A 22,236-nucleotide genomic window follows, 5' to 3' on the forward strand; every position below is an offset into this window, starting at 1 on the left:
TCTCTGACCCAGGTGTCATTTAGCAGAGAGTTGTTTAGTTTCCACGTACGTGTAGGCTTTTTGTTATTTCTGTTGTTGTTGAATTGCAGCCTAAGAGCATGGTGATCTTATAGGATTACAAGGTATTATTTTAATCCTCTTGTATCTGTTGAGGCTTGCTTTGTGACCTATGATGTGATCAATTTTGGAGAAGGTTCCATAGGGTGCAGAGAAGAAGGTATATTGTTTCTTGTTTGGGTGAAAGGTTCTATAGATATCTGTTAGATCCATTTGGCCCATGGCATTTGTTAATGATGTTGTTTCTTGGCTTTGTTTGTTTCCATGACTTATCCTTCAGTGAGAGTGGGGTGTTGAAGTCTCCCACTATTATTGTGTGGGGACCGATGTGTGGTTTAAGCTTTTTTAGCAGATCTTTTACAAATGTGGGTGCCCTTGTATTGGGAGCATAGATGTTCAGAATTGTGATGTCATCTTGGTTGACTTTACCTTTGATGAGTATGAAGTGTCCTTCCTTATCCCTTTTGATTAATTTTGGTTGAAAGTCTATTTTGTTCGATACTAAAATGGCTACACCTGCTTGCTGCTTGTGACCATTTGCTTGGAATATTTTTTCCAACCTTTTACCCTGAGGTAATGCCTATCATTATGGGTGAGATGTGTTTCTTGGATGCAGAAGAATGTTGGATCTTGTTTATGCACCCATTCAGTTATAAACTAGCTTTTAAAAACATGTTTTCCACCAACCTTCCGCTTTCCCTTCGTCTCTACGTATTTGTATTTTTCCCCAACCTTCCCCTCTCTCTTCCTTCCTGTAGATTTGTAGTTTTAGGGAGGTTATAAAATAATAGGTTTCCATTTGTCTTTTTCAATTATACTTAGTTTTATTTACCCTTTCCTGAATGCCCCCTCTGATTTTCTCTCCCATCCAAACAATTCTCTTTTAATCTCAGCTTTTATTAATGTCCATTTTCTTCCCTCTCCTATTATTGTTGTAGTTATCTTTTCAAAGAACCACTCTCCACCAAACCTAAAGAAAGAACTTGGCTATATGTAGTAATCTTAGTTGATGGTTTTCTTTATTGTCAAGGATTGAGATATTATATGCTTTCTCCTCCTTTCCATTTGCTAAAGAAGATATGATGTTCTAAAGGCTCATCCAACCTCCTTATCATTCCCACACTAATAAAATATGCCCAATAAATGTTCAGGTTCCTTTCACCACTATTAAACACTATTAAAAATCAATTCCTACACATTATTTCCAGACACACTGAAATGGCTGAGAAAACTCAAGAAATTCTTTAGGGTTACACTAAGTACCTCCTCTCTCGTAGCCTGTTGAGCCTCGAGTGTGGTTCTAAGTTTAGAGGCACAAATGCATAGGCCCTGAGGAGCGTCAGCATTGTCTTTAGGCAAGGCCATTGCTGATTTTATAAGCAATACAAGATTAATTTCCCCAAAGCCAGGCTGGAGAGGCAACTGGGGGGCAGGGAGGTGGAGAGAGAATATGAATGCATCCATCACTAGCGGTAGGGAGATTAGCTGTACAGTCAACACAAACACATCATAATCTGAGAGTTCAATGTTCTGAGCCTCACCAGGGTCTTTCATCCCACGTTACACAATGGAAGCTTTCCCAATATGTGTCTTCTCTTTAACTGCTGAGACTCTTAGAGTCTGAGACTCCAACTTGTGTTGTAGGTCATTTGTTTTGATAAGGGCCTGGATTTGGAGTTTAGTTTTTCAAGTTCCCTTGGAAAGTTTTTTTCACAGAACACACACTAAGGCTTTAGACTGTTTATGTGTACCCAGAATTGGACAACTGCATTTCTGAGCTCATTGTTTCTGTTCTTATTTGCCTGTGGTTGGCAGGACTTGGATCTATGAAGATGTGTTCTAACATGGGTACTAGGGCTTACCCACAGTTTTGGTGATGTATAAAGCCTTTAGGTTCTTTCAGTTTTTGAGTAATAACATCAAGAACCTGGAAGCAAAGGGGCTGTTGCTACTAGCCCACTACCTGTTATCGTTACATAATCAACGACACAGCCCTTCCTCAAAGGAGTTTGATTATGAACCTTACTTGATTGACTTTGGCCACCATGTTTTCACTGTATGTTACCAGGAAAGGGAATTTACCAGCTTTGTTCAGGCCTGAGCCTAGAGTTCATGGGATCTGATTGAAGAGGCCAGAGGCAATAAAGGCATCATATTTTTTTCTTTCTTTTTCTATTTTTAATTTTTTATTAATTTATTCATATTACATCTCTATGGTTATCCCCTCCCTTGTATCCTCCCATTCCTTCCTCCCTCCCATTTTCCACTTACTCCTCTCCCCTATGACTGTGACTGAGGGGGACCTCCTCCCCCTTTATATGCTCATAGGGTATCAAGTCTCTTCTTGGTATCCTGCTATCCTTCCTCTGAGTGCCACCAGGTCTCCCCATCGAGGGCATCATATTTCTTTTTTTTTTCCAACTCTTTTTTCTTTTTTATTAATTTATTCATATTACATCTCGATTGTTAGCCCTTCCCCTGTTTCCTCCCATTCTTCCCTCCCTCCCATTTCTCCCCTTCTCCCCTCCCCTATGTCCTGACCTAGGGAGACCTCCTCCCCCTATACATGCTCTCAGAATATCAAGTCTCTTCTTGGTAACTAGCTATCCTTCCTCTGAGTGCCACCAGGTCTCCCCATCTGGGGGACATGGTCAGAAAAGGGGCACCAGAGTTCCTGTGAGAGTCAGATCTCACTCTCCACTCAACGGTGGAGAGTATCATGTTCGTCGGCTAGGTCTTGGTAGGAGTTCGAAGCTTACTGCCTATATTCTCCTTGGCTGGTGGAGGGCATCATATTTCTTGGTCATTTTCTTGACCAATGTCTTGTTCTTGTTGAGTTTTCTCGGTGCCTTGATATCTATATGGAGGATATCCACATCCTTGGCCTCATCACAGTGCTGCTGGTTCTCCATGGCACACACATAATGTTGGGCTAAGAGTAGATTTAAGCCTGACGGTCACCAAGAACTATTCCATCTTCTGAGGGTCACAGGTCTTGATCTATAGATTTGCTGTTTACAGATTGCGGCCGTGCTTGCCTTGGTTCCTGTTCAGGACTTCCTATCTTTTAAATGCTGTTGACTCAAACCTCACAAACTAGAAAAACAACACCATCATTTTCTTTTGTTCCTTTATCTTAAAATGACTGAAATAATGGGTCAGCATCATTGTATGCTCAGATGGCAGCAGCAGCTTTTGTTGAGACAATGTTTAGGAGCTGGGGAGCTATGAGAGATATTCAGGAACTGATTCATGTTTGTCTCAGAACACACATGTATAACTCTCCCCTCCAACCAGTGTGGACTCCCAGGTATTGGATAGAGTCCCCACGGAGGATCAGCAGTACTTGCTGCTAGTGGGTCAGTGGAGACCTAAACATGGATGTAGCTTCTTCCTTTGCAAGGCCTCCACCTGTTTACTTATTCACCTGTTAAATCATGGTTGCCAGCAAATGCATGCTGGAAACTGGGGCCAAAGGTTCTAGAGTTGGTTGTCTGTGATGCACAAGGCTATTTGCAAACTTACTGATCTAATTGCTGGGACTAAGTGTAAGGGCAGGAGACTTCCTTAGCTGTCAAAAACCCAGGTCCCAGGACAACTCACTGGGCTGTGGTGAAAAAAAAAAATAATGGTACTGATAGAAAGACAGACAATAGACTAGAAGACCCATAAATACAAGCACAAGTTACAGTCACCTACTTAAAAAAATATAAAAAACATACATTGGAGTAAACACTGACTGATTTCTCATCATAAACTGAAGCCCCCAGTTCCAGAATGGGGTTTCATCTAATCAAGTTATTGGTAAAGGGGACCCATGGGAACCCCCCCAAACAACCCAATCTACTGCGAAGTCTATTTGTTAATCTCCCTTAGAAGGTCTTTGGATGCGCTCCTTTGCCAGAGCAGCCGTGCTGCTGGATTAAAACCTCTGCATGTTGATGCAATAGTATCACAGAAGCTGTGGGAATAACCGACTTCTAACTGATTGGATTTAAGGCTCACTCCACAATATGGAATCTATGTCTGATATTGCTTGTGTGGCCAAGAACTTGAGACTAGGTAGGGTCACGGACCTAAGGGAAAAGCAATGATACCATTCTGCTAAAGGAAGGTAGCAATAAAATGACTCATAACAACCTACTATACTCATAGACCAGTGCATTGTTCAGTCATCATCAGAGAAACTTCCTCCTGCAGTCGATGGGAACAAATATAGAGACCCACAAGTGGACAAAGTGCAGAGAGAGGCCTTGGGAATAGTCAGTTCCCAACGGGATGTTTCCATCAAATCCTTTCTTTCAAGCCTCAGAGAGCCCTACAGAAGAGGAAGAAGAAAGATTGTGTGAGCCAGAGTATGTGGAGGACACTGACTAGGCCTTCTAAACACAGAAGGACAAATGCACACATGAATTCACAGAGAGGGTGGCAGCATGCAGAAGCCCTGAGCAGAACTGAACTGAGAGGCAGGAGTGGACACAAGTTCCCACCCCTAACTCAAAAGCTAGCTCCAACTGACAGCTACGAACAAATGGAAAACTGCGTTCCCCACGCCCCCAGACTCTCTTTGGGTATACAAACCACTTTTAAGACCAGGTCCCATGCCCAGCATGTCCAAGACAAAACAAACTCAGTGACATTTTTAGATGTTCTCTGTTCTCATAATGTTTTGTCATGTTTTTTCTTAGAGGTTATTTGTATATGTATTATGCTTTCCAGTTTTGTATATTTATGGTGTGTGTGTGTGTGTGTGTCTGCATCTATATATGCTTCAAGTTTTTCTTTGGCACTTTTTCTTTTGTTTGTTTTGTCATCTTCTTGTTTGTTTATTTATTTTACCTAATTTTATTTTTATTATTATTACTGTTTGTGTTTATATATCTGTATCCTAATGAGAGAAAGAAGGAAAATATTTGAATTTAGGTGAATGGGGAAGTGGGGAGGATCTGAGAGAATTGGAGGAGAGGAAGCTACATTCAGAATTTATTGTATTTAAAAAAATCTATTTTCAACCTAAGAAAGAATGACTCTTAAACAAATGATGCTTAGGAAATAATATTTCTGCACAGAAGAATGAAATTATATCCATATCTCTCAGCATGCATAAAAATCACTTCAAAATGGGCCAGAGACCTTACTGTAAGACCTTGAAATTTCAAACTGCTAGAGGACAACATGGGTAAAAATACTTCAATATATTGGCAAGAGTCTTCTCAACAGGACTCCACTAGAACAGGAAATACTTCCAAGGACTGGCAAACTAGCCTGTACAAATTTAGGATGCTCCCACACAGACAAAGAAAATAACTATGCCAATAAAGAGAGAGCAGACATAATGGAAAAATGTTCATACATTCCTACAACAGACTGGGGATTAACATGCAAGACATATAAAGAACCTCATAGTTTACACACCAAGACTCTAATGAAAAAATGGCCTAATTTAATGAATAGACAATTCTCAGAGGAAGAAAAACAAATGGCAGTAAGTCCTATACTTGAAAAAGTGTCCCACATTTTTAATGGTAAGGGAAATTCAAGTTATTGCTATCTTGAAATTTCAGTTCATTTTAGTCAGAATGCCTATGTTCAAGAAAACAATGACAGCAAATGTGTCAAGGATGTGGGGAAAGAAGAACTCTTGTCAGGACTTGTGTAGCCACCGTGAAAGTCAATAACATGGTTATTAACATGTTAATAACAAACAAACAAATAAAAAACAAAAACCGACCAACCAGCCAACTAAAAATAACAAGTGGACATAATATGACCGATATGTTCCTGTACTGTAAGTAAACACACTACATCAGAACTTACAGATCTATGTTGATTGTTACACTATTTACTACAGCCAGAAAATGGAACCAGCCTAGTTACTCAACAGTAGAACACATAAGAAAGTATGATAGACATAATAAAGGAATTTATATAGCTATAGAATAAGACCATGCCATGTTCAGGAAAATGGACAACTGGAAAACATTATGTTAAGCAGAATAAGCTGTATTTGGGAAAACAAACACTGTATAATTTCTATGTAAGAACTAAGTTTAAATTGTATTTATTTAGATTGTTAGACTATAATAGGTTTTGCCATGGCACTGTCATGTGTGTTTATTACAGATTGTTTGCATTTGCTTCCTTTACCACTCGCCCCATGCCCACCCATGCCCACCCATGCCCGCTCATGCCCACTCATGGCCACCCATGTCCACTCCTTCCCCAGATGGTCTCTTTTGTTCCAGTCATCAAATATTTACAAACAAGATTATGGGAGATCTTCCTTTTGATCTCTTGTAATATTTTTTTTTTCATACTAAGAAATAAAAGCAGTTCAGCTGGCCATTCCTAGTGGCAACAGTAAAAGAAGAAAGAAAACAGAAAAGAAAAAGCTCAAACTTTCAAATCTCAGAATGGCTTTGCACATATCATCTAAACGTTTACATTTCTGCCCTAAAATAAACTCCTGTAGATGCGGGGCTCAGGTCTCTGAGTCATGCAAAAACGAGAACAAAACTGGACTCAGAGGCCCATTGTATTAGTGGCTAAATTAAAGCACAAATAAAAAAATCTCCACTTAGGAAGGTATTCTTTGTCAAAGTTAAGAGAATAGACCAAGAATGAGATTCTGAATATTAGAATGGAAAAATAGACAGACCACAATAAAATTCAGCACAATGATTCTTCAACTTTCTGTCTTTTTTTTTTTTTCACAGCAGAAGCAGATTTTCCAATCCCTGTCTGAGAAAATGTGTCCAGTTTCACCCCAAAACCCTGTAATAGATTCCCTTGACATAGCTGTCTTCTAAAAAGCCTCTAGTTTCCACTGTCACCAAGCCTTTTGGTTTGTAGACTCACGATTAGAAGCAATGCCCATTAAGTATTCATGGGTAAGGCATAAAATATAATCCAGACAGAAGTGCTCCACACACTGAAACAAGAACTACAAGATTGTCCCTATTTATAAAGATAGAGTTGTGTGGAATATGTGTGAAATAATATGTTAAAAGTGTGGAATGATATTGCAATACACAAAATAAGACTAGGCTAATTGTATTGATATGGTTCCATCAAACATCAAACATGAAGTTTAATGTTTTAGCTCAAGAAGCTGCAGTCTTTAATGGTGTTTGACTGGAGCCTCAAACATAGAATGAAAGTTGCATATGTTAAACTAAGGGTGAAATAATAGAACAGTCTTTGTATGCTAAAAAGGAAATATACAAAACTTAGAAAGATCACCATGGCTGTCTGGAGTTTAAGTATGGCTTGCCTAGATGGAAAACGTAAGTTTCTCCACAATTATAAATTATCTGTGAAAATAACTTGGGCATCTTTGAAAAGTCCCGTAAGGCCTCTTCTTGCTTTTTTTTTTTTTTTTTTTTTAAACTTCTGCTCATGTAAAGGGCCCCAAAACAAAATGGAGACAATCCAATACAAGAGCTGGTGACCGTCAAAGACAAGGAGCTTGTGATTTATACAATAGGAAACTGGGAACAGAGTCAAATCAGTAACCACAGAGAGATCTGCTTTGTCAGTTAATTGACTATGGTTCTTCTAGGAAAAAAAATCAGATAATCTGTTATTATGTGGTCTGTAGAAGAGGAAGAATTCTAAGGCAAATGACATGAATATGATCTTGAACAGAGTACAAACCCCTCATCACTAGAACCGTGTGATTATATCCCCATCATCACTTGAGTCAAGGGAAAGTTGGTGACCAAAGAAGTGCCGTCAAGATTCATGCACACTGTTACATAGCAGGGAATAAAGAGGAGGTTCCCTCTGAGAGACAGTACATATATAACTGGCACAAAATTATTCTGCTAAAATGAATTTAGATAAATTTACCTCTGTCTTTAAAAAATCCTCCTTATTCATTTGATTGCTTTCTTAGTTTCTTGGTCTATGATATTACTTTTAATTTTTAGGAAGCTGGAATGATGTACTTCTTAAAAGGAAAAATTATAAATTATTTTTCTAAATATATATGTTACAAGGTCAGTTGATGATATCTGATTAAATATAATAATAAATTTTAAAATGTTTCATTAATAGCAAGGCACTCTTGTTGATAGTAGGGGGCATAAATCTGCCAGTCAGCCTCTCACATTCTAATCAGTTCTATCAAGGGAGCCTCTCACATTCTAATCAGTTCTATCAAGGGAGCTTCTACTGGGAACCTGTACACATGGAGAACTAGTTAGTTATTCTAGCAAGAAGACTTTGTTCAGACCAAGTTCAATAACCATAACGTTGACTATTGTACAAGTAACAAGTGATGCAATTACCGCATCCTTAGTCTAAGATGATTATTTTTTTTCCTAGCATTTTCTTAGAGCAAAGCAGAATGCGCTAGAAATATATTGTTGCAATAGAGCACTGTGTAAAGGTTATTATTTTACCGGATGAAAATCCTTTCTCAACTTTGAAATTTGTTTCTGCAGGATGAGCTCCACTTCACAGCTGTACATCAGCAGGAGAGTGTTCTCTTGTGACGACACTTCCCCGCATCGACATTATCTGTTAATTATCTTTGCCTCCTGGAGCCCCAGGAGATGGATGTCCTGGTCCTAGCAGTTGTGTGACTGCTCTTACTTTCTCCATAGATGAGTCTAAAGGAGAAGAAAACCTTAACCAAAGGTGGAGTCAAGGCAAAGGTTATTATATTCTAGAAGCGTTTCTGAAGACACTCTGATCACATAGTGTGATTCTCAGTAATCATGTGATCTGCCTCTCACGTGACCTGTGGATGTCCTGGCCTAAGTACCTCTCCTCATCACACTGCTATTTTCAAAGAACTTCTGAATGAGTTTCAGGTAGCTTTCATCTGAATCTATTCTGCTTCGTGAATACACTCCGTAGACATTTAGTAAAGCACTATCTGTAGAAAGATAATGGGATGTTTTGGGGGACAATGGAGGAGTGAGGAGGAAATCCGTGAGAAACAGAAAACAACCAGTGAGAACACAAAGAACAGATAGCCTCGTCGAAGAGCCATATTTACAAGGATGTAATCAGTATGTATCTACTCTGACTGTGTCACCTCTTTCCCTGGGGTAGGCTTTAAGTCCCTCATCTTTGCCTTCCTGTCTTGTTGAAGGAAGGCCTTCTAAACTCTCCCAACCTGTTAGTTCAGTTCTTGTGCTCTTAAGAGAGGATATGCCCATCATGATGTTCTTCTTGTAGGTTTCTGGGACCCTGTGGATCCTTCTATTTCTCCATTCTCCCATACTTCTCTCACCTAGAGTCCCAATAGAAAATACCTGCATCTATCCCAATCTCCTGATATGTGCAGACTTCCATGGGACATCCCTTTTGGGCTAGTGTCCAATTATAAGTTAGTATATACCATGTTTATATTTCTGGGTCTGGGTTAACTCACTCAGTACAATCATTTCTAGTTCTAACCATTTGCCTGCAAATTTCAGGATTTCCTTGTTTTTACTAGCTGAGCAATATTCCATAGTGTAAATGTACCACAGTTTCTTTATCTGTTCTTCGGCTGAGGGACATTTAGGTTGTTTCCATGTTCTGGCTATTACAGATAAGGCTGCTATGAACATAGTTGAACATATGTCCTTGTTGTATGGTGGAGCATCCATGACAGGCAGATCTAGACCTAGGGGGATCTGCTCAAACTAGTGCACCAACCAAGGACAATACATGCAGTAAACATTTAACTCCTATTCAGATCTAGCCACTGGACAAGACATTCTCCACAGCTGTGTGGAGAGCAGGGACTGACTCTGACATGAACTCTGGTGCCCCATATTTGACCACTTCCCCTTTGGTGGGGAGGCCTGGTGGTACTCAGAGAAAGGATAAGCAAGCTACCAGGATGAGACTTGATAGTCTGTGACCATACGGTAGGGGAGGAGGTCCCCTTCTGTCACAGACCTAGGGGAAGGGAATAGGCTGAAAGCGGGAGAGAGGGAGGAACGGGAGGATACAAGTGAGGGGATAACAATTGAGATATAATCTGAATAAATTAATTAAATAAAAAATACTTTAAAAAAAGATCAGATATGCTATCTCCTTCTAACTGTTGTCTTCTCAAATGGAATACAGTTTGTATTCTGTATCCTTAGATTCAAGCTCTGAAGCTATTAGGAAAAATGTATCTAATGGACAGTTACAAACTTTTCTCATTCACTAAGTCATGATATTTCTATAATCCACATAGCACTTATTTTGTATTATACATGTATATTTAAGGTACACAGGACATAGTGTGCACATTACATACAAACACTACGTCATTTTATTTGTGTTCTTGGAGAAGAAAATAAACTAAATATGTTTGAGCAGAAAAGAAAATAGAATGAGGAGCTGGCTCCAGTGGCTTCAGGCTACCTATCTCAAGACAATCTACGTTCATTTAAGCCCTGAAGAAAGTTGTTTCTTGTCACTAATTACAGTTACTAGGTAGGACTATATAATGTGTATTACAATGAACTATTTGAGCATTTAATTTAGCTATAAGCAATCAGAATCAATACATTATCTTAGTTCCTTTAATTATTGCATTTTTGTGTCACTTCAAAGGAAAATTAGTGATGTCAGACTATAGTTTAGCATAGCTTCATGGTCTTTATTGACAAAACAGCACCTGAATCCACGTTTAAGAGTCTATTGCTCTTTAGTGGAGAAAGAAGAGCTTTGACACCATGCTTGAAATGGTAGGCGTTTGTAAATAAAAAATTATTAATCATAATGTATTAACTTGAACTCATTTACATATTTAAAATGCAGGCGCTTTTTCTATTAAGGCAATATTGAAGATGTATGTGCTTAGTTTTAAATGTTATCCTGGCTTCACCTCCTGGATGTACTGTGAAGAAAACAGAGCAAAATATGGTAAGTCTGGCTATTCTCATATTTCTTACTTAGTCCTAGGGAACACACTGCTTTCTGAAGAGAAAACAGAGAAGGCATAGCAGAATAGGTAATCATTTTATATACTAGTTAGAGGACACCAACAACCAGAAAAACACCGCAATAATACAATAGTAAAAAAATTATAACTCTGATATCCTCAGAATACACAACTTTTTTTTTTAAGGACTTGAAATATCATGGTCATCAAAGAGCGATGGCTACAATAACCACAGATTCATTTTATTGGAAGTTTTGGGTCAAGCAAGGTAAAACTCTGGTATACTTCACTCTTTAATGTCAGCTCAGTGGAGCTACAATTTCCTTTCCTTCCTTACATTACTTTCTTAAATGATGCTGCGTCAAAATCACTGTTATTTGTGTTCATCCATTTTCTCAGACCGCGCTCTGTGCAGGACACTTTAATTGGTTTTACAATATTGCTGTGCAGTAAAATGACACCCACCTTTCCCCTTAATTGAAGGCAAGAACTACTGAAAAACCTAAATAATAGATAAAGGCTAGTGGTTAATCAGTAAGACATCCTGAGTTAGGTCTTTTTGACTCTTACTTTGGTAAGAGAGACGTGCACGCAAAATCGCAGCACAAGGATACTCAGTGAGGACTACCTGGATGTTGTGTTAGCCTTTAAGCCTGGCTCGACACTGACACCGTGGTGAGGCTGGGTCTCAGGGTTATGCAAAAGAAGTTTGGGGCCGTACATTAAAACTATGTCAAAAAATTTAAATGTAAATATGATTGGTAAAATTTCTCCTTTCCATGCCTGTTAACTGATACTCCCCCCCTTCTCTCTCTCTCTCACTTTCTTTCGATTTTGTTGTCATTTGGCTTTTTTTTTTTTTTTTCCCGAGACAAGGTCTCTCTGTGTTAGCCTTGGCTGTCCTGGACTCACTTTGTAGACCAGGCTGGCATCGAACTCACAGCAATCCATCTGCCTCTGCCTCCCGAGTGCTGGGATTACAGGCATGCGCCACCACGCCCAGCTCATTTGGCTGTTTTTTGAAGAGAGAGAGAAAGAAAAGGCATGGAGTTGTATGAAATAGGAGGTGGAGAGGAGCTTGTAAGACTTGGGGGAGCAGAAAAATATGACTAGAATATATTTTATGAAAAAAGCTTTCTTCAACAACAATATAAAATAAAGTTACCAATTATAAAAAATTTTAAGACAAAAAAAATGAAGTGTTGAGAAGAAAACAGCAACAACAGAAATTGGTGTGTGATTTCTTCTGTTTGATATTTATAATAATTAAAACTAAAAGTATTTTTAGAAAAGGACATTTACTATTCCTGGTTTTTGTACATGATAAACTAGAAGTTCTGGGCAATAAAGTGATCAGAAGCCACAGCCCAAATTGGAATTTAAAGCCACCTCAGAAAAGAAACTATGCGACTGAAAATTTTAAAGAAATTAATAAGAAAGAAATCATTTGTATTACAATTTTTAAAACAGCTGTTCTTTCTTTCTTACAGAAAATATATTTAATTTCATACAAATATTCTGATTATAGTTCCCTTCCCCCAACTCCTCTTAGATCCTCTCCATTTCCCCAACCACCCAAATACACATTCTTTTGTTCTTTTGTTAGAATACAAACATGCTTCTAAAATGATAATAATTAAATAAGATAAATTAAAATCAAACCATAATAAACCCCCCCAAAAGTGAAAGAAAAAGCACAAGAAACATACAAATACTGATATACCACATTCACACACACAGAAAACCCATACAAACAAAACCAGAAAGTATAATATAAAAGCAAAAGATCTGTAAGGTTAAAAAAAAAATCCTAGACAAAGCAGTTTGAGTCAACAAATTTCCCTTAAACACTACTGGGTTTATTTTGTCTTGTCATCGCTTGCTGGCCCGTAAGTGTGATTTTTATCCTCAGTGAAACTCCATGGAGAAAATGATATTTTTTCCTTTGTAAGCAGTTATCAACTAGAGACATGTGTTGGGTTAGGGATGGGGCTTGTGTCTACTTTTCCTCTCATCACCAGAAGCCCAGTCTGGCTTAGACCTGTGCAGGTTCTGTGCACACTGCTGTAGTTCCTGTGAATTCCTGTGTGCCTCAGCCCTGTTGTGTCTAGAAGACCTTGTTTTCTTGGTATCTTCCATTCCTGCTTGCTCTGACAATATTTTTCTCCTCCTTTTCTGCAGGGTTTCTCAAGGCCTAAGGGGAGGGGATCGATGGAGACAACATAGTTAAGACTGAATGTTCCAGGGTCTCTTACTCTCTACACATAATCCAGCTGTGGGTCTCTGTGTTTGTTTCCATATGCTGCAGGAGGAGTTTTTCTGATGATGGTTGAGCAAGATAGTGAGATCTATGAATAATTAAAACCACATATTGGTTGGCTACTCCTACAAAGCCTTTTTTTTTTGCCACTACTGCACCAGTGAATCTTTCAAGGAGGTCACTTGGGACTGTAGCTGTGTTGGTGTTTACCTTTCTCCTTCACAAGTCAAAACGAATCACAAGAGAAAGTGAAAGATACTAAAAAGTCATCAAAGGAGAAACTCACCAAGAGGATATTGCATTTCTCAATATTTATACACCAAACAGGACGATATCCACTATCTTCAAACAAGTATCACTACAGCTTAAATCACATATTTACCTTCGTATACACTGATACTCTACTTCAGTGTCCTACTCTCACCAATAGTCAGGTCATCGAGAAAAAACTAAACAGAAAAATTCTGAACCTCACTGACCTAAGAAACCAAATGGGCTTAACAGATATTCATAGAATATTTCACCCAAATACAAAAGAATACACCTTCTCTTTAAGCACTTCTTAGAATTTCTACAAAACTTACTACATATTTGGTCACAGAGCAAGTCTCAACTGATACAAGAACAGTGAAATAACTCCCTGCGTCCTATGTGACCATTATGGATTAAAGATCGATATCAACAACAGAAACAACAGATAGCTTATAAACTCATGGAAACAGAAGAGCTCACTACTGAATGAAAAATGGGTGCAAGATATAAATTAAGAAAAAATTAAAGACTTTCTAGAATTTAATGAAAAAGAATACACAATGTACTCAAGTTTATGGGACACAATAAAAGAAGTTCTAAGAGGCAAGTTCAAGTACTAACTGCATACATTAAAAAACAAACAAACAAACAAACAAACTAGAGAGATCTCAAACTAGCAACCTAACAGCACACTTGAAAGCTCCAGAACAAAAGGAGGAAATCACATCCAAAAGGGGCACATAGCAAAAAATAATCAAACTCAGGGTTGACATCAATGGAATAGAAACAACGACAAAAATAATGCAAAACCAGAGTTGGTTCTTTGAGAAAATAAATTAAGATTAACAAATATCAAATTAACCAAAAGGCAGAGAGAGAAGATTCAAACTACTAAAATTAGAGATAAAAGTGCACATAACAACAGACACTGAGGAAATCCAGAGAATCATAAACACACTCTTTAAAAACCTGTACTCTGCCAAATTGGAAAATCTAAACAAACAAACAAACAAAAAACCAAACAACCACCAAAAGGATAATTTTCTCCATACATAATACTTACCCAATTTAAATCAAAAGCAGATAAACAATTTAAACACACCTATAGCCCCTAGTGAAATAGAAGCAGTAATTGAAAGTCTACCAACCAAAACACAGCTCAGGGCCAGATGGTTTCAGTGAAGAATTCTAGCAGACACTCAAAAAGTAGAATTAAAGCTAATACTCCTCAATTTATTCCATAAGAGAGAAACAAAAGGCACATTTGCCCAATTCTTTATACAAGGCCACAGTTATCCTGACTTTCAAACCACATAAAAACTCATCAAAAAAAGAGAATTAAAGACCAATTTTTATTAGAAACATAGATGCAAATATTCTTAATAAAATATTTGCAAGCGGAACACAACAACACATCAAAAACATCACCTCCCATGATCAAGAAGGCTTCATCCCGGAGATGCAGGAATGGTTCAACATAAGCAAACAGACAAGCGTTATCCACCATATAAATGAATGGAAAGACAGAAACCACAGGATCATCTCATTAGTTACAGAACATGCCTTTGAGAAAAATTCAACATTCCTTCATGAAAAAAGCCCTGGAGAGATTAGGGATACAAGTGGCATACTTCCATTAATAAACACAACCACAGACAGAATTAACCTAAATTCTACTAAATTAAGAACAAGAGAGGGTTGTCTTCTCTCTTCATACGTGTTCAATAGAGTATTTGAAGTTTTAGCTAGAGCCAGCCGTAAGACAGTTGAAGGAAATCAGAGGGATGCAAATAGGAGCAGAAGAAGTAAAAATGTCTTTATTTGCAGATGATACAATTGTATACATAAGTGACCCTAAATAGTGCATGATACTGGCACAAAGCCAGACACATTGATCAATGGAAGATGAAGATGCATGCATAAATTTACATGCGTATGGACACTTTATTTATTTATTTTTTTATAAAAGAGTTGCAAATGTACACTGGAAAAAACTAGCATCTTCAACAACTGGTGCTTGTCAAACTGAATGGCTACATGTAGAAGAATGCAAGTAGAACCATATTTATCACCCTGAAGAAAACTCAACTAGAAATGGATCAAAGACATCAACCCAAACACAGATATGCTCAACCTGATAGAAGAGAAAATTTCCTTGAACTCTTTGGCACAAGCGAAGACTTGTTAGCACAGGCACTGAGATCACAATTAATAAAGGGGAGCTCATCAAACTGAAAAAGAAACTTTCAGTTGAGCTCTCTTTTGTTCCCATTTGTTGCCTTGTAACATGGGTAGCCATTTTGTCTAATGTCTTAGAAGAGGTGTGGCCTCTCAGCCTTGCTCCTTTCATAGGAAGACATTGCTGGGCTTTCATTGTAGAATATATCAACTATAGATTTTTTATAGATACATTTTTTATCAGATAAAGGAATTTCTTTTCCCTTTGCTTCCGTTCTATTCCAAGACAACTCAGAATGTTACTAGAAAGGGGTGTTGGATTTTTGCAAGTGCCTTTCTTCGATTATATATTTGGTTGTATCTTATTTCCTTTTAATATTTTTTCCTAGCACATAACTTCACTTTATTTTGCACGTTTTTCTCCCTGTGGTATGCTAGTTAAGAAAACCATCCCACTAGGTAAATTTCAGCTTGTAATTATGCCTAGACTGTGCCCAGTCTTCAATATAACATCACACTTTGTCAATATGTATACCATCCTCCTCCTCTTCCCTCGCTTCCTTTCACTACTCTTTTAATCTTCATTTCTGAGCCAATGTTTAGTTATCAAAGTCACAACCAGTTCAGATACAGCATAGTTGCATCTATGTTTATTTTGGAATGAAGAATATTCAGTCTCAAAAGATTAATATAAAAGTTAAAGCATTTTAGAATACAAACAATGTGGAATAGTAAAAAAAAAATTTTTAAATGAGTGACTCAGAATCAGGCATCTGCTTTATCAACTACTATAATATATTACATATATATAATCACAGACAACCCTAATGAAATGTTTTATGCATCTAAATAAATATTTACATATTTCCTTAAAACACAGAATGAGGGTTTCCGGCTGGACTGTAAGATGTCATATTGCTACGTACAGTTGAAAGACCTGTGACAACATGGATTAATGTAAAAAGTTAATCCTTCCATTAGTGTAATAAAAACTCCAGTGTATTTCTGTATGAAAATGATGGTAATTAGACAAAACTATAAAATAACTGTTCTCTAATATTTTAATTTGCATAATTTAAAAAGCAGGACTATATGAAATTTGTTTTCTATTATATATATTCTCTCCTCTGCAACTTAAGCTTTTATATAGCAAGAGCCAATTCTCCTTTAATTGGGCAAATGAACTGTTACTTGATAGATACACCATATTTAATGTGTATGATCACTTAAATTCCTTGACCACTTTTTCCTTAAGTAATTTTGTTTTTGTTTCACTTTTCAGCACAAAGCACTAACTAGGACCCAAAGAGATGCCATACAACACCCAATCAGAAAAAGCATTTGAAACAAATGAGACAGTGCTGTACTGATTCCCCTTAGACATAAGAAACACAAAGTGAATTAGCCATGAAAACAGAGAAGGGTTTATTAAATAAGACTATGAGCTGTTCTCTTTGTTTTCTAAGCCAAAGAATAATAAAAAACCAAAAAACCAAAAAAACAAAAAAAACAAAACCATTTTAAAAGGTAATCAGAGATGTACAAGATGGTTGAAGAAATTTACCCATCACTTACCTGATCTCTCACAAAGCAAAACTGAAGTAACAGCTGTCCAGGCACATACTGAGGCTAGAGACCACAAAACAGCATTGGGATTCGACCAAGGAAAGAGGAGACCTTGTAAACTCTGGGAGGATGAGGCAACAAACATAGCAAGAAAAGTAGAACCACCACCCTCTGCCCTAGTTCCACTGGTGAGGAGGGAGTGTTCTTCCATGGGAACAAAGGCGAAACAGTCCTATCAGCACAGACAGTGGTGAGTCGAGCTGTTGGAAAGACTGTGCAGTAGTCTGGCTTGGGAAAAAGTTGCTTGCTAAACTGGTAAATCCTCAGGAGACTGTAGTCTCAAATTATCTTGAGTAACCTATTGTCTGAATTTAGAGTGTGTTAGGCGTTTAGAAAGCCTTTTATGTTATTATCATTGAGACCCCGTAGAAACCCAGTTGTTCTGATTCCATAAGTGACAGATAGACACCTGCTGGGAGTGTTATATATGGGACCAAGTGTGGTCACGTAAATGGAAGCCTAGGATGCTATTTGCAAAAGCCAGGGAGGGGATTCAGGCTACCTCTGCGGGTATGAGGCTCAGTCAATCGCCTATGGCACTGCATGGGTTCTAGAACTTAAACAGATACCTAAACGATTCCTGCCACCCTTCTTCTGGGACTTACATGGGATTTCATTCCCAAGAAGGTGGAGAAAGAACTCTACAGCAAACAGCGCCTTTGTATGCAGAGGCATCTGGAGTAGTGGTTTGAAGCAAAGCCACCATAGATGGATACGGCTGTTGCTCTTCCAAGAAGCGCACAACGTAAGTATTTCCCAAGAGAAGCCTTCCCAGTGCTAGCTGTATTTAGTTTTAAACCACTCCTTTGCCATGCCTCAACTGAGAATTTTTCCCATCTGTAATGATGATTTACTTTCACTGCCTTCCAAGTAGGTACTATGACTGAAAGAACAGGAGTGGATGAAAAGTAGCTAGCTATGGCCTCACCTCCAGGCAAACACAACTGGAAGTGTGTCCTAATAAGTGGGAATGGTTAATTTGACACAGCCTAAAGCCAACTGAGAGGAAAGCCTGGCTTAAAGGATTGATATAGATCACATTGGCGTATGTGCATATATTGAGAATTGTCTTTTTTTTTTTTTTCTGAGACTGGATTTCTCTGTGTAGCCTTGGCTGCCCTGGACTCGCTTTGTAGACCAGGCTGGCCTTGAACTTACAGTGATTCGCCAGCCTCTGCCTCCCGAGTGCTGAGATTAAAGGCGTGGACCACTGATGCAGGAGGACTCAGTCCACTGTGGGCGGTACCATGCCTAGGCAAGTGATCCCAGGTGTACAAGGATGATAACAACAGATGTGATAATATGGAAGGAAGAAATCTCATGGGGTATCAACCCATGGCAACTAAGGAATGCTGAGAGTGCAAGAAATAGTCTTCCCTAAGAAAAAGCCTCCAATTGGTTATCCTATACTAAGTGGTCAGCTCTGAAACTCTGTATGTACAAGTAACATTCTATGGACTTAGAACAACGTTTTCATGTATTTAGAAATTTATTTTAAATAAATAAAAGCCATGAATTTGAGGAAAGAGTAAAGAGGTGCACATAGGAAGGGTTGAAGGCAAGCAAGCAAAGGAAAATTGATGTAAGTATATTTAAAAATTTAGAAGGTAAAGCTAGGTAAGTATGAGCCTGAGAATGAGTGAAAAAGCAGGCAAACAGTGTCCCTCTGGTCCTTAATAGTTTCTGTGTTAGACTGAGTTTCTGGCTTCCTTTCATGTTGCACTGTGGCCTGGAAGTAAAAGATGAAATAAACCGTTTCCTCCCACGGTTTTGGTCATGATGTTTTATCACAGCAATAGAAACCAAACTAGAGAGAATGCTGGAAATATCACCAGGGGAGACTAATGCAATGCGTTTCTGGTGTCACACCATGGAGGCCCTCTGTCAATGCTCTTACACCGTGTCTGCTCACATATTAACAACAAACTGGTCATGAGTGTCACAGATGGAGGGCTGTGATTAGTGACCCTGTCTCTCTCCAAGAAGCATGTACACCTGTAACAGTGTGTGGTCAGGGGACCAGTGCGTTAGTCACCTCAGCAGCATGGAGAGAGCCAGCATCAGAGAACCACTCAGGTAAACCAACCAACAACCAACCAACCAACCAACCAACCAACCAACCAGCCAGCCTTGCCAGAGGAACTTTATTACCATTGAACAATAGAGGTCACAGCTCTCAGCAGCACTAACTGTATGAGGTATAACTGCATGGAGTCTGACATTTATACCACAGGTGGTGGAACTGCTGGTATCCACACTCTTTAAGATAAATGATTAAGAAGAAGGGTTCTTTTGAAATATCAATGGGATATAAATGAATACAGATAAATACTAATTGAAATTAGGATGCTGAATGCAGATTATGAATGAGAAACGTATCAGGGAGACAATTAGAAAAAGTAGCAACCAGAAGTAAAAAGTTCCAAACCTTGAAGTAAAAAAAAAAAAAAAAATTTAGCTCAGTGCTTCAAGAGCATATGAGGCCACGTGTATGACAAACTACTAAAACTTAAAGGCAGTCTTATGAAATATCAACATTCAAATATACACTCACCCTCTATCAAAATAATTTGCTTTCTGCAGCAGATGGAATTACTAGGGAAAAAACCCACATCGTTAAGTACTGGAGGATTCTGGGAAAACAGATCTTATCGGAAATCTTGCTGAAGGTTGTCATCCAAGGTGATCAGATGGTGGCATGGATGCATGAAGGACCTGCGTAGGGAGCTGACAGATACGGAGGTGGGTCTACTGAGAAAACTGATGTCAAGATTCATGCTAAAAAGATGTTATGTGTAGACTCACTTGGAGGCCCAAGACTCAGTTTTGTACATTTCACACTTATCTGTAGAAAGCCTAATTTTTCTCTCCCCAGTTGGAAATAAATTATTAGAGGTACTAACGGAAGACCAATCAATTGATCAAGGTGGATGCAAGCTAGTTTCCATTCTTAAAGCAGAGAAGAATGTTCCTGTCTCCCAAGGAGGTTATGTCTTGAGGATGGTGGTGGATTCTATGACCTTCTGTGGTGCTTGGGTATGCTAAGTAATGCTGCTTACTTGTGTGCTTCTGGTGTGAAGTTTGGATTCAGTGTAAGCCGATCAAAACAGGACACTAACCATAAGAAACGTGCACAGCATCAGTTGATAAAATGCAGCCTCTTCGCTCCCCAGTCCAAAAGTATAAATGACACTAAAAAGTATCAATATAAGTGGAAATGACCACAGAAGATTAAAAAATTGGTTCCATATTCAGACTTAATATGTGTCACTTATTAAGAGCAAGGTTCTGGACAAAATATTGAGGCCATGTAAGCATCCACTTTCTCAAATGAAACATAAGTTGAGAACATTCACCATGACTATTTGTCATGGTAATGAAATATCTTGTGTATGCTGATTTATAATAGGCACTCCAAGATACAAGTTGTTATGCAAATGCTTGCATAATAATATTAATGAATAAAGTTGTTAATTAGGGATCATGGTATAAAGGAAGAGGAGAAAGCAAAATGTTAGACAATAACGGCTTTTCTGTGAGCAGCTCTGGGATTCTTGACAAGTCAAACAAAAAGAGTCAAGCTGCATTTATAAGCATTCTCACTATACAAATGGGAAAACATGCTTGTTTGCCAGAAGAAAGTATCATATTCTGAAAAAATAATTCTCGCTCAAGATTTTATAGTGGAGGAACAGGCAGAGGCTTTAGAGGATGTTGATGCTGGCCAGCTCTTTCCTTTCTCCTAAGCCACCAAGGGCAGGCTGGGTGGGAGTCAAGAAAGAGGACACAGGCTAGGGTGTGTGAGCAACCTGAGTGCTGCTCTCTGCATGCCATGGCTGTCTAGCTCCAACAGCTGGTTTTCTGGGGATCCTGCAAGGCTGTTAACTCCCAAGATTTAGTTCATGATGAATTATTACACGCTTCGCTCTTAAAGCATTAGATCTATCCATTTAACTTTCCGTGAGTGTTTTGCCGGCACATATGTCTGTGCGCTGTGTGCCACTGTGTGCATACTAAGTGCTGTTGGAGGTCAGAGAAGGCATAGGATGCCCTAAGACTGGAGTTACGGATAGTTTGAGCTGCCATGTGGGTGCTGGAGTCGAATGCAGGTTGCCTGCAAGAGCAACAATCGCTTTTAAGCATGGAGCCGTCTCGTCAGCTCTGTGTTCTTCATTTTAAAAATAAATGTGGTCTGCAGCAAAATTTGATTTCTTCTCGCATACTCCACTGTGTGCACTTGAGATGAAGCTTAAACAGAGGCTCTGCTGCAAAGTGCAATCATAAATTTAGAAAAATATCCCTAAGCTAAGAACCCTGGCAGAGCCGCCCAAGACCAGAGGCACTGGAGCCTATTTTTGTAGCTGCGGATAAAGAGAAGAGATCATAGATTCCTTTTGTAAAATTCCCAGGTCCTGGGAGTTGAGACGTCTTTCACACTAAGATTTTTTTCTGAAGTCACTTTGCTATTTTTGATAACTTTAATAAAGATTGTTAAAAAAAAAAATAAGGCTTAAGGACTCTCACACAGAAACTTTAAGACATCCATTTGGAAGGTAACAGCTGTTGGTGGATGGCGTATCATTTTCTGTAGTGGTGCAGCCGCTGGAAGTTGCAGTTGCTGTAGTTACTGACTTGTTACTTATACTCAGGCAAGGAACTCTGATGAAACTCAGTGGGTCACACACAGCAAGAAGAAAGCAGCAGGGGGCTTGTGGAAGAGCGTGGGAAATGGAGGGTGGATAACAACTAAAATCCATCATTTAAATGCATGACCCTGTCAATCAATAAGATATATGTTTAAAACAGCCGTCAGGGATAACAGATTATGCATATCAATTTATACCGTAATAGTATGCCATATAGTAGTTAAATTACTATAGCATAGTCTTTCTTTGTGCTTTGGGAACATTAAGAATAAAATCAAGCATGCAAACCTGTTATTTCTGACTGCATAGAAGGCATCAGGTACTTGGTCTGGGGCTTT

At 38.6% G+C, this 22,236-nt stretch overlaps 1 pseudogene; it reads right to left on the reverse strand.

Annotated features, from left to right (window-relative positions):
• Nucleotides 1–1,908: 1,908 nt before the first annotated feature.
• The window catches only part of LOC127201013 (60S ribosomal protein L10a-like), a 35,930-nt pseudogene continuing 15,602 nt past the window's right edge, over nucleotides 1,909–22,236 (reverse strand).

The sequence above is a fragment of the Acomys russatus genome, chromosome 17, assembly GCF_903995435.1.
Source record: "Acomys russatus chromosome 17, mAcoRus1.1, whole genome shotgun sequence".
NCBI classification, from domain to species: Eukaryota; Metazoa; Chordata; class Mammalia; order Rodentia; family Muridae; genus Acomys; species Acomys russatus.